This window comes from Colossoma macropomum, unplaced genomic scaffold (genome assembly GCF_904425465.1).
Source record: "Colossoma macropomum unplaced genomic scaffold, Colossoma_macropomum, whole genome shotgun sequence".
Lineage (NCBI taxonomy): Eukaryota > Metazoa > Chordata > Actinopteri > Characiformes > Serrasalmidae > Colossoma > Colossoma macropomum.
In genome coordinates, this window is record NW_023494797.1 from 2,891,011 (window position 1) to 2,904,153 (window position 13,143).

Genomic DNA, 13,143 nt, shown 5'->3' on the forward strand with positions numbered 1-13,143 from the left:
TACCATTACAGGCTTTGATCAGTGTCTTCATTAGACCTCTTTGTAATCTCTTTTCTTTTATGGTAGGGCTGACCAAGGCCAGGCGGGTACAGTGATTTAACACATGTGTTCCCTTCACCTGTCTTGTAAAAAGCTCAAAGCTCTCATACTTTCAAAGATGTCGGTGTCTCTGGCATCCTGTTGCAATAAACGGGAGGGCTCTTTTGATTCCTATTTATAACCTACATTTCCTCCTTTCCCTTTAGCTTGAGAAGAAAGGATCTGTTTGAGATATACCTAGGCCAAAGTGGATCCATATGCATAAAAGAACATAAACATATGGGTATATGGTTCATGTATGTGTGTTGAGGGGAAATAAACTTAAGTCTTTTTTTCAAACTAACACAAAGGAAGTTTTCTTTTTTTTTTTGGTGAAGTTCACGTCTGCTAATGCTTCTTGTCTCTTACACGTCATCTCAATCAGTGATCATGTATGGTTTATGTTCTAAATCATTATGTGTGCATTACAACTGTCAATCACTTGGGGCCTACAAGTCCCAAACAGTGACCAGCACTTGATGAACATGTCAGCGGTCAGCCCTTGATTGGTCTCATCTTACAGAGTGATACCTGTTCACAGCGCTTCTCTCCAGGACGCCTTTTGCATGTTCGCTAACCTCAACTCTGCTCAAATGTGGCACTAGCACGGCGTGGAAAAAAAAGTAGGGAAAAAAAGCAAAGAGGAAAAAAAGGGAAAGACCTTCTGTGGCCCATCAAATCCTCCACGTCTTTTGTCTGGCCAATTTTCTGTTCCCACTTTGCGCCATGGGGGATGTTTTGTGTTATTGTGCATTGCATCAGCGCCGGATGACCCTCGCGCAAGGTTGTCTTTTACCCATAGATGATATAATGAGCGTATAAAAAAAGGTTAGAAAGAGAAGGCAAGAACGAAAGCAAACGGCAGGCAGAAATCAAAGGTGAAACGTGCTCGACACAAAGAAATGCAATAGGGAACACTGGAGAGAGAGAAGGAGAAAAAAAGGAGGCCATTGTGGAGGTCCATATTAGAACCAGAACCTTGCATTGCCTGCCTAATGCATGACTTGAAAAATAGCCTACATTTCAGGAGAACCTCTGTTACAAATAATGATAGACTTCCCATGTGGGCTTTTACATCGGGCCACCTATGCTTTATGAATGCGCTGCTCAATTGTGATGTGGTTTCTTCAAAAGAAGTGGAAAGTCTGGTTTGAAAAAAACAGAACATTGTCCAGTAGCATTAGTGAAACCGTTGGCATTGTTAGGAATACCCCTAATTCTACCCACAATGCATTTCCAGACAGTGAAGAAGACTTTATGTGTATGGAATGAGCATGTGGCGTGAATGTGGCCTCCCCTAACGTTCTATGATAAGCCATAGGAAGCTGTTATTTGTCAGTGCTGTAAAGCAGATTGCTGCCCAGTGGTTTCAATTAACATCAAAGCATCTTTCACTGGCACTAATAGTTATATCAAAACCTGAACTCCATTATTTAGGTCTTCCATGCTGGAGTCTTCGAACTGATTATGCACCCATTTCAAAAGAGGTTTTCTTTTCTTGCTGACTCGATGTATTCTTGCCTCTAAGTTGACGTGTTTTTTCTTTCTTTAATTCTCTTTTGTACTTCATGCCAGTTTTGTTTTTGTGATTCATGTATGCCATATAAAAGCTGAACACGGTGTGTGGCCTTTTGGATCTCAGGAAGTTCGAATACAGGAGACAACCAAAGTAAGGATTCAGATATATGGATAAAAGGATACATATATGTGTGTCTGTATGTGTCTGCCTTTTGATTTTTTTTGTTTGTTTGTTTTGTGTGTGTGACATCATAAATTATAACTAACACCTGGTTTATCTAAAACTAATAATTAATACTGGTGTACTATTTAAGATTATTAGAACTTATTGCTCATAATCATGTTGTTCTGAGGAGTAAGACAGGTGAAATCCTAAAGCATTAAATCAATGTAAATGTACAATGCTCTCCAAATCTAGCTTATATGCAGAAAAAAGAGCCTTTTATAACAATCATGGTAATTTTGAAAAGTGTACACGCGCATCTTACAGCTAGTGTCTAGTGTTAGCGTAAACTTATGCTGTGTTCACATGTTAGCGGTAGACAGACAGCAAACCGGATGTTCCATTGTTTACAATGGAGCCATGATGAAAATTTCCACAGGTCGTTCCATCAAGAGTTCAGTATTCCCAAATTTTGCCATCAACCGCAGCCGTGAAATAAACTGGGTGTTGGTTTTTTGGGAGCCATGGATGCTACCACATTGTTGAATTCCAATTCTATTGTTATTAACAACAAACAATTAACAACAAAAGAGTACAGAGCATCCTCCTGCCTTTTTCCACCTTCAATAAACCTTCTACACTGCTAAAGCTCTCCTCTAAAAATCATCCATGACACGGTCACCATGCCAATGTTTGCATAGCTTCATGCTGCCATTGGTCATGTACTGTCATGAGGCGCAAAGCGTTGTTTTTCAATGCAAACATGAATTATATTCCATTATATCTAAAAAGCTAAATAGGTGTTTACAAAATAGTGAGTAAAAAATAGCAAAAATAGCTTTATAGAAAAAAAAAGTTCTTAAATGGCCCATATCAAGTTAATGGAGACATGATTATTCCAAGAACTGTATGATGTGAAAAAGTCACAACGTATATCTCCCTTTTCATGGAGTTCTACTTATGATACTTTTACATGAACAAACATCATAATTATTTTCACATGACTATTCTCCAACCTCTCTGTATCCTTTAGTATTAAACAGGCAGTTCTTGTTACTGTGCCTTTAAAACTGATACATGTAAATGACCTCTATCCTGATTGGCTGTCCTGTATTTTGCCTTATACAAAAAGCAGTCATTAGATGTGAATATACCATCAACCACTATAGGATGAATGGGCAGAGATGCACAACACATCCTCTACAGAGAACAAACCTGTGCACATTTTAGTGCATAGTTACTGTTTATTTGCTGAATTTAAGTCTGTTGTATTTGATAATACAACAAGTCTGATATATTTAAGGCTGTTATATTTAAGTCTGTTGCTTATAGATAATGTTAACTCATTATCACTTAGAAAATCAACACACCATGCAATTTTATCAGTGGTGTTCAAACTTTTGCATATAACTGCATATACAAAATGTCTTTTTTTAAAACACGAAAACAACAACTTCAAGAATTTACATTGCTGCTTTTGCTGCTTAGTTTCCATACATGATCTGTATAAACTGGGGAGTCAAAGGTACATTTTGAAACTTTGCCATTGTTTACATACTACATCAAACTCTTTTATTTAAAAAAAAGCAAGGAAAATTGGATTGTCCATGAAATGGATCCTATTTCTTCAAACCATGTTACTGTTAATGGACTTTCTTTTGGAGTTATAAGGTTTTAATAGAACAGAAATTATTTGAATGATGATTTTAAATGATATAATACAAGCAGTCACACAGTTAAAACTTCTTCACCTGGTCAGTCCTATTTATTTAACTGAACGTTATTGAATTTTATGGTGTGTTCGGTTTGGTCAAGTATGGAATATGTATGGAGTGACCTTTTTTCCCCCTCTACACATAACATCATTTTCTGGATTTACTGTATCACACAATAGCATCTGACAAATGAACCCAAATTTGAGGTTGTAAAGGTTAACAACTTTGGCTTTGAATGTCATGGTGGCCCTTTGGTTGGTTTGGCCTCCAAACTCTGACACGACCTGTTTGGCCACAGCTCAAAGCGCTGACCAGAGACTATAAAACAGATTCACAAAATACATTCACCACTTAATGCATGTGGATTAAGCCCCTGTAAACCATCGCACACACACATACACACCACCGCAGCAGAACGCATGCAGCCTGCTGTAAGATGTGGTGTACCTCCTCGGCTAGGATGGCTTCCAGACGGCATGAGAGGGAAGCGTTCCGCCGGCCCTGTGATTTCAATACCATGATCAGGGTGCAGTTTTATTGGAGCTCCATTAAAACGAGAGGTCTGACATACAAAAGAGCCCCTGTTTTCATCTTCGTTGCAAAAACAGCAGCCTGAAAGACATTATAAGAGCTCTCTATATAGAGGAACACACATCCTCTTGTGCTTCAGGAAAGAAAAGGTTAGGTGACCATAATTGTCTCTCCTAGAATTACAACATTTTACGACAAGCATTGAAGTTGCTTGATTTAAAGTTGTCTGCTTTTGTTGTCCGTCTCCATGACTTGAAAGCTCAAGCCATAGCGAATTATCCATCTGTTGTCTCCAGCCCCTTGCGCTGTCACTTTTTATGAGTTTTCACATGTTTTAGGTGTTTTTCTTTTGTTTTCTTTTCCTTTTAAGTCTTTTTTTATACTGTTCCAATCATCACTGCTAAAAAGCATTTGGGTATGAAATGCTCCTTAATTAAATTTAACCCACACCCTGAAGTTGGACATCCCCATCTGAAAGAAAACAGTCCAAGACCCCAGCAGACCCTCAGCCAGTATGCTTCTACTTGGCAAGCTGTACAGAGTGCCAACTATTTTCATTGTCATCTAGCTGAACTGCAGCTAAATCGAGCCACTCAGATCAAAGGGACACGGTACACAAAAGCTTTAAGTGCCATAATGTGATCCTTCAGAGTTAAATGGATATTAAAAGCAACTCTTTGAAGGCAAATGTTTTGCATTATTTTTTATTAGGCCTTCCCTGCTATCCAATGTGCATTAGATGTAATGCACTGTAAGCAACGCCAAAACCATAATGACAATAGGTGGTAGGAGTATCTGTGTGTGTGTGTGTGTGTGTGTGTGTGTGTGTGTGTGTGTGTGTGTGTGTATGTGTGTGTATATGAATATATACACATTGTACTGTGCAAAAGTCAGAGACCACCCTTGGTCTGTTTAGTTTCCACTCAAAAATGGTCATAAAGTACAAGTTCTTTCAAGAGATATTTCTGTGGAGATAATCACAACTGCATTTCCATAAATAATAAAAAGAGACAATTAGACAATTAGACTCTTAACAACCATACAAGAGCTGGTAAACCACCAAAACTGTCACCATCAGATAAACAGAACATAAAGCTTCCATCTTTTAGAGAGAGGAGAAAATCAAGCTCCACTTTTGCTTTAGATCTGAAATAATGCACAGGTGTTTCTGTCCATCCTTCCACTGTGAGAAGACAACTCAACACTTTGAGTCTGAAAGGATATGTAGCTGTCAAGAAGCTCTTACTGAGAAAAGAAAATAGACAAAAAAGAACAATTGCAAATCAAGTAAAGAAGCTGCTGGCGTTCTCAGGACAATGGACTGACCACCCCAGAGTCCAGATTTTAACATCACTGAATGTGTTTGGGAATACTTGGATTGTGAGAAGCAGAAAATGCAACCAACTTCTAAGACTGAACTTTGGAGGTGTGGAAAAGCATCCCTGCAGATTTCCTTGAAAACTAGAGCAAGTCTTCCTGAAAAGAACAGAGGCTGTAATAAAGGCAAAACTTTGAAACATAAATACTAAATACTCTAAAAAGGAGATATAATATTAATTTCTTGAGGCCTCTGTGTAATTTTCTGTTAAATAAATGTTTTCTGTGTTTTTCCTGACACTAAAAAATGAATGACTTGTACTTAATGGCCACTTTGACTGGAGACAAAATAAAGGATGAGTGCTCTGTGACTTTTGCAGAGTGCTGGATATAAATATATTGTGATAATTATGATAACATGATGATTGATCTACGTTGATGCAGCAGTATTTTATTCCAGCAATTCTGAACCACTTGTATTGGTCTACTAATCTAGAATTTTCACACAGTGTAAGGGGGAGGTGGCATTGTCAGATGATATAAAAAATAAATAAATAAGTAAACAACAAAAATTTAATTTTGAGCTTACAGCATCAATGTATATTTATTATTTTTTAAATATTTTTATGCTTTTTTTATTATTATGGTTATGATACTATTATGTTTGCGTCCAAGTCGTTTCTCGAATATGCCACAAAAGTTTTTGAAACATTTTTAACATACTACAGCATTAATACAATCCGACTGTTGTCCAGAAACGATCATTCAAACTTGAGTTCAAACATATCTAATTCAGATTATTCATCAGCTCACATCTTTTCATGCCACAATAATAAACATAAATTAGTCTGTTGTCAAAGAGGCTTATTGAGAAATTGACATTGGAAATAAATAGACTGAATGCCTCCTCTCTTCAGGTTTGACAGATACTTCACTCACTGAACGTTCGTGTGTTAAACTCGTGAGCTCACACTTATTCTTGTATAAACGCAAAAGGGTTTTGCAGCACTACCAGTGAGGAAGATAACAGTGTTATGATTCCCAATCAGTAACACTAATAAACACTGACACTGGGCTTTGAGTGGAGATGTTTCCCAAGGTATCTGATGCCCTTGTAGTCATTTTGCATTACGTTCAGCCACGGTACAGTACATGCCGACCTCTCATCAACTCATAATGAAACTCAGAGTCGTACTGCTTATACAACACAAACACTTGACATGAAATGTTCACCAGCAACAACCTTAACCCCTTAAATTCCCAGGTTTATTGCATACTAAGGCTTATTATTCAGTAACCACAGGGACTTCTATGCAAACTGGTTGAGCTGTTCTTAGGTTATAGAAGATCTTAGGTTACAAAACTTTGGGCCCTTACTATGCAAGGGGTTAACCTACTAATCCTAACAGTCAACTGTAACTGAAATTTTGTTTTGAGTTTGTAAAGCTCTAAAGGAGTGGTTAATGTGTTTTCTGCTGAATGATAAAGTATAAATTACATTGTACACTGGTCAGCCATAACATTAAAACCAGCTCCTTGTTACTACACCCATTTTATTTGCTCTTACCATATAGGTGGCCTTTGTATTTCTACAATATCAATACCATACTTGGTTAGCCTCCCTTTTACTTGTTCTCCAATGTTCAGGACCCCCACAGGACCAGCATAGCGCAGATATATCCAGCCAACACCATCCTGTGACCACTGATGAAGGACTAGAGGATGACCAACACAAACTGTGCAGCAACAGATGAGCTACTGTCTCTTGACTTTACATCTACAATGTGGACCAGCAAGGTTGGTGTGTCTAATAGAGTGGACACTGAGTGGACACAGTGTTTAAAAACTCCAGCAGCACTGCTGTGTCTGATCTGCTCATACCAGCACAACACACACTAACACACCACCACCACGTCATTGTCACTGCAGTGCTGAGAATGATCCACTACCCAAATGATATCTGCTCTGTGGTGGTCCTGTGGGGGTCCTGACCATTGAAGAACAAGGTAAAAAAGGGATTAAGAAGGTTTGCAGAGAGACAGATGAACTAAAGTCTATAATTGTAGAGCTACAAAGTGCATACATGTTAACTTTTGTGTTTTATGATACAGTTGAATATGTTTTATCTATTAAAATAGACAACAGTACATAGTGTTGCTAAAAACAGCAGCAACTGACATCTTGGAACCCAAATTTTGTCTGAATTTGTACAGATAACAGCACATCATACAGACTTTGAGGCTAGTTTGTGATGATTTAGGCATGCAGGTACAATGCTAATTGGTGTGGTTCCATTAGCTACATTAGGCTTTCAGCTTCAGTGCAAAACTAAACAAAGAACTTCAGACACCAAACATGTCTTGACTGATGACTACATTTGCTGTACGTGAAAACAAATCAAGTTGATATTAATTGAATTGACTCATTTTTCAAAGGTACTTAAAGTATTAGCTTTGAAAGACTAGCTCAATCAAAGCTCAGTCAGATAAAAAAGAATGCATTGTGTTTTTCCAAGTCTCATGCAATTTCTGCCTGGCATCATGAGATGCATACCTGAGTAAATGAAGTCTGTTGTACTATTTTAGTTACCATGACATAGGCAAATAGTGTCTTCTCTGAAAGGCTACCTTGCATCGTTCCTCAGTCAGAAAGTCTGGGTTGAAACACTCTTTATAACTTCAAGGTGAATGGGTGGAGCTAAACTGCAGGAGGTCTAATAGATGGATATATTTAAATATGTTTAATATGTGTGACATCACAAAAACAATGTCAAAGTGAGGCTGTTTTACTGCAGCTTACTTTACATATGACACGGAAACATGTTTTACAATGTTTACATACTACATTAAACTCTTATTTCAAAATAAGTGAGGAGAATTTTTTTTGAATGGATATGAGCAATTTCAAATACTTTAAATCCACTGTTTAAAGCAATAGGCAGTTCATAACGTCCCACCAACTTGCAACTCTAGCTACTAACCAATCATTATTATCAACTTTTAACACTGTGGGTTGGACTATATATGCTTTCTGGGCCACATGTCCCTTAGTCTGAAGTGAATGTAACCCCCTACCCCCCTTTTCTATCATTAGAAATGAAGAACATAAAACTAAATGTCAGCATACTGAAAATCTCTGTCTATGGATCTTTTTTTTTTTCGCTTGAATTGCGGCCTCACATTTCCTCATATGGGGATGGAGCGATGTTGTCTTCCATTAGCTCGGGTTTGAGGTTTTCAGCAACCACTTGTGCTGAATTTGAGCGGTATTGAAAGCAGTTTTCCGGCACCACTCGGCATGTGTTTAATTGTGTGTTTGGTTTGGCCTGGGCTAGAGAGTGGCTTCTGGTTATCCATCGCTTATTAATGGCTTTGATGCTAAAACCCAAAAGCTGCTTGTTTCCATTTAAAGGCTGTTGTTGTGCAAGGGCTGACTCAGTGGAAGCGTTGTGTTGTCTGCATGTGTTCAACATGATGCCTTTTATTAGCGAGCAATGATGAGCTTATTTAGCGGAACTTTTGTGTGTATACGAGTGAGAGAGAGAGAGTGAGGGAGAGAGAGACAGAGAGAGAGAGGGCGAGAGAGACGAATATGCGTGTGGATCATCAACAATGCTGGCATCTTTTCAGTCATTTGGATCATTGTAGCTATTGTAGCCATCAGGAGGCCCATCCTTATCATCATAACTGCCATCTTCATTAGCTTCATTGTGAAAACCATCTCCATTTCTCCTCTTTTAATCACTTACATGTCTGTAATTGTCTTTCTGATTTGACTGCTTACTTTACTGTGGTCTCCTCAAAGCTTCTCCCTCCATTCTGTCTCCATTCGTCATTTTATTTCCAACCCCAATGTCACCTCAAGACAAAGGAGAAAGAAAACAAGCACTGCGGTGACAGTTTGTTTGATAGAAGGCTGTAATTTGTGATACTCCCTATGATATCACCACATCAAACAAGCTGTTTGACCCCAGTGGACGTGTGCGTACATGATTTAAAAAGTGAAAAGGGGGGGAAAGAGAATTTGAGAGGCCTACCACACACCTAGCGCTAACGCTAACACTTTCCATACTGTCTTTTTTTCCATCAAAGACAAAAGTTGTCTGGTTAAACCTTTTGAAGCCATCAAGTGGTTTTGCAAATTATGTTGTGAAATGGCACTGCGCCTGAGGGGGGCGGGTGGATTAATTAAGGAACGTGTGACCCCACCAGAAGGCCGAAAAAGCGTTCCGACAGCCGACAACCACTGCAGCCTATTTCTTTTTTTTTTTTAAAACACGCCAAGATCACACGTCAGGCAGGCAGCCGAAATCTTCGTTTCAACATCGGTGTCAGAGACAGCCGCTTTGGCCGGAGGCCCGGAGTTTGTGCTTATTTGTCTTTTATAAAAAGGACAACTAGCGTAGCGGTGCCAAGGCACCCTTAGGCTGTGTGATTTGCTGAGGCGGGAGAGTGTCGGTTTGGGCAGCGGCTCACTCTTCACTCAGCTGCTTCACAGATGTGCTGGCGGTGGGCGAACTCTGCTTGAACTGGGCTCAGATTAGTGAATGCTTTTTTTTTTTCTTTTCTCTTTTTGGCCCAATCCAGAATGCACAATACACAAGTGTGTGTTAACAGGGAAGAAAAAACTTGCCACACAGGCCAATAATTCGCAGGTGGCATTTGAATGCGTGACCATAGCGGTGACCGCATATAACATTCCTCTTATCATTAAAGGAAAAAAAAAGTCTTAACATTACTTTTAACTTTTATGGGTGGCCATGGGTTTAATTTTGTGCGTGTGTATCAGGGGGTGTTCTATTCCCCCCCTCTGAAATAGGGCAATTTTATAATATTTTCCTATTGTTTCAGTTGAGAAAGTGGTGGCAACTGAACTGCAAGGCCCTTATTTACTAACTAAAAAAACTGCAAAGAAATGCCAAGAAAGAAGAAGTGGTGGTTGTTGGAGTTCATTTGATGCCATTGGACATGCCTTGTTGTTGTTCAGCTCTTTTCTTTTTTTTCTTTTTATTTCTGCCTGCCAGAATAACCTGCCCTGTCCAGGTCAGACATTAGTGTTTAACAGGTCAGGCAGTTGGACCAATAAAGTTGTGACTGTTAACCTCTGACTAAGACCAGAGAGAAGAGCTATTTTTTTCAGAATAAAAAGCTGCATCAAACTTTGCTTTACCTATTGTTGTGTGTGATTCAGTTTAATCAACATTTTAAACATTAACCTAATAGAACATGGTTGATACTCATCTATTGAGAAGCATTAGTTGCATACTTCACAATATACATTGAACAATGAAACCCCAAGACTTAAAGGAGAACTTTGACTACATTTATTGGCAACATGATAACTTACATCCTACAGCAGTGCTGTAGTAGCCTGTCCAGTGAGATTTAGTAGGTTTAAAGACTAGGACACCACTTGTATGAAGATGTATCTTCAAAGTGGGAGGAACTTTTGAAAATCTATAACTGCTTTGGGATGGATTTTTGTAGGTGAGCTGTTTATTTTTATTTTTTTATTTATTTTTTATTTGTTAGCTTGGGAATTCAGAAGGAAGCCAGATAACTAATCATGGGTTGTGAAGCCGAATAACTTCTTGCAACCTGTAACTGTAATTACTGAAATTACTCATCAGATGAGGACACAACAAGAATAAATCTAAAATTAGCAAGGTAGCTGGTTATCTACCTCACTTTTGGCTCCTTTTCTCTGGCTCTTTCTCTTCTCTTGGTAAAAAAGTTGTCTCTGGTGTCCATTTTGTGTTCACAAATCACAGTTTGTTGATGATTTTATTCAATGACTGAGGTAAAAGTTAATGCTAGCTAATGCAAGCCTGGATGTATTTATTAGCCTATAAGTCAGTGGCTAGGCTCATAGTCAGGATTGGTTGACACCACAGAGATTCCCACAGGTTGTACAATATATTTGCGTAATGCATGCTGGATATTGTAGTGAGAGAATATAGATGAATGAAAACATGAAAACAATTTAAAGTTGCAAATGCTGTCTATGAGGTTGAAGGATTTAATGTGCAATAGAGTACTGTAACATGGAAAATAACACATTCAACTTGTTTTAGGCCTCATTTTAGCACTCCTCTTTAAAGAAAAAGTATGCACAAAATCTAGGCTACAACATGACTATTGTTACTGTTTTGAGCTATGTAACATACTTTCGTCCATTTTTATGGACAATAGTATGTCATACTGTGCCAGACACCACATAAGTGAGTCTATTTGAGATTACTTACCAACTCCTCTTGGTTTGAGGCAAGTGTGTGATGATCTATGCATGCAGTTTGCAGAATGCTGAATAATGGAGCATTACCTACATTAGCCTTGTAGCTCCAGGGCAATACATAGAAGCAACCAAACGTGTTAGTTGATCAACTACATTTGATGTAAGGGGAAAACTGTAAATTAGATTTTTTTACTAAATAAGAATTAAAGCCCAGACTCCCAATTCTCACTCTCATAGGCCTACGTTCATATTAGTTTCATAACAGTGGCTGAATAATCCAGAGCAGTTGCTAAATAATAAGCGATTTAGTGAATTATAAGCCTCAAGTATAAGAGGTTAGTCATTCTCTGGATGGCAATTAGAGCGTAGTTTGAAACTCGGTTGTGAAACTGTAATAACTGGGTAGGCACTGCGCATAATCATGTGTGTAAACAGTAAAAAGGCGTTTGGCCTGGCGTTAGGAGGAAACAATAGGCCTCTCTCATCTCCTCCCTGACCTCAACGAGAAAACTGTTGACTCTTTTTGGCCGTGACACCCTTGCGGTGCGCTGGGAAGGCGAACCTGGCGCTGCCTCGGCCCCGCCCGCCTACGTCCCCAGCTCACGGCCTCATAAATTAGCCGTAATTAAAAACGCAAAGGGTGAGGCGCTTTGTCTAAACATGGAGCCGCAGGAGCAGAAGACAGCCATCATGGAGCCAGAGACATCAGGCACTAGTCAGCCAGCCATTAGTCAGCCATGGTGGGAGAGAACGTGTGATTGCGAGAGACAACAAGAAGATGGCGGACTGTGGTTTTATTTATTTTTTTTCTTCTTTCTGAATCACAGATTCCTCCCATGAGAAAGAGAGAGAGAGAGACAGGAGGCTGTCAAGGAGGGAAGTGCTTGATTTAAGGCGTTATTTCGGTAAATTACCCGACGCCCCGGGGACAGACCAGGAGGTTTTAATTGCTAACGTAAAATTACAGAGCAAAAAATGGCTGTGCATATGTGTTTAAATAGAGACAGACGCTCAAGTGTATTTTTGGGTTTGATGTGCTCATCCGTCACCTCTTTCTATCCCTCTCTCTCTCTCTCTCTCTCTTTGCAGCTCTTACTCTGGCTCATCTCTTTATATCTAATAGCCAATTTGCTGCATGAGCAGCCGCACAATCTTTCTTTTAGACTCGTACACTTTTTCGACATCATTGTGGCCTGATTAGGCCTTGAAGGGCTGACAAATTTCCCAATTACACAGGTGAAGAGGTGTGCGTGTGGCTCCTTTCAGACAAGGCCGTGTTAACTTTTTTTTACCCTGCTCAAACCTCGGTCTTCAAACCAATTTAATTCCTTTAGGCCTTACATGAGAAATGTTATGATTTTTTTGTGGGGGTGGGGACAAAAAAATTATACCTGAGGAAAAGATGAAAAGTGATTGTTTATCACGATTTGTATTGCAGAACACTTCTCAAAAATCATTTCCAGGCCTAACAGCGTGCTTGTGGTGGGGTAAATGAACGGAGCCTCACCCAAAACACTCTTCTCCCTGCTGACTGCGGGTTTTGGCTGGGCTTTGTGGAACGTTTGTTGATGATTTAGTGAGACAGAT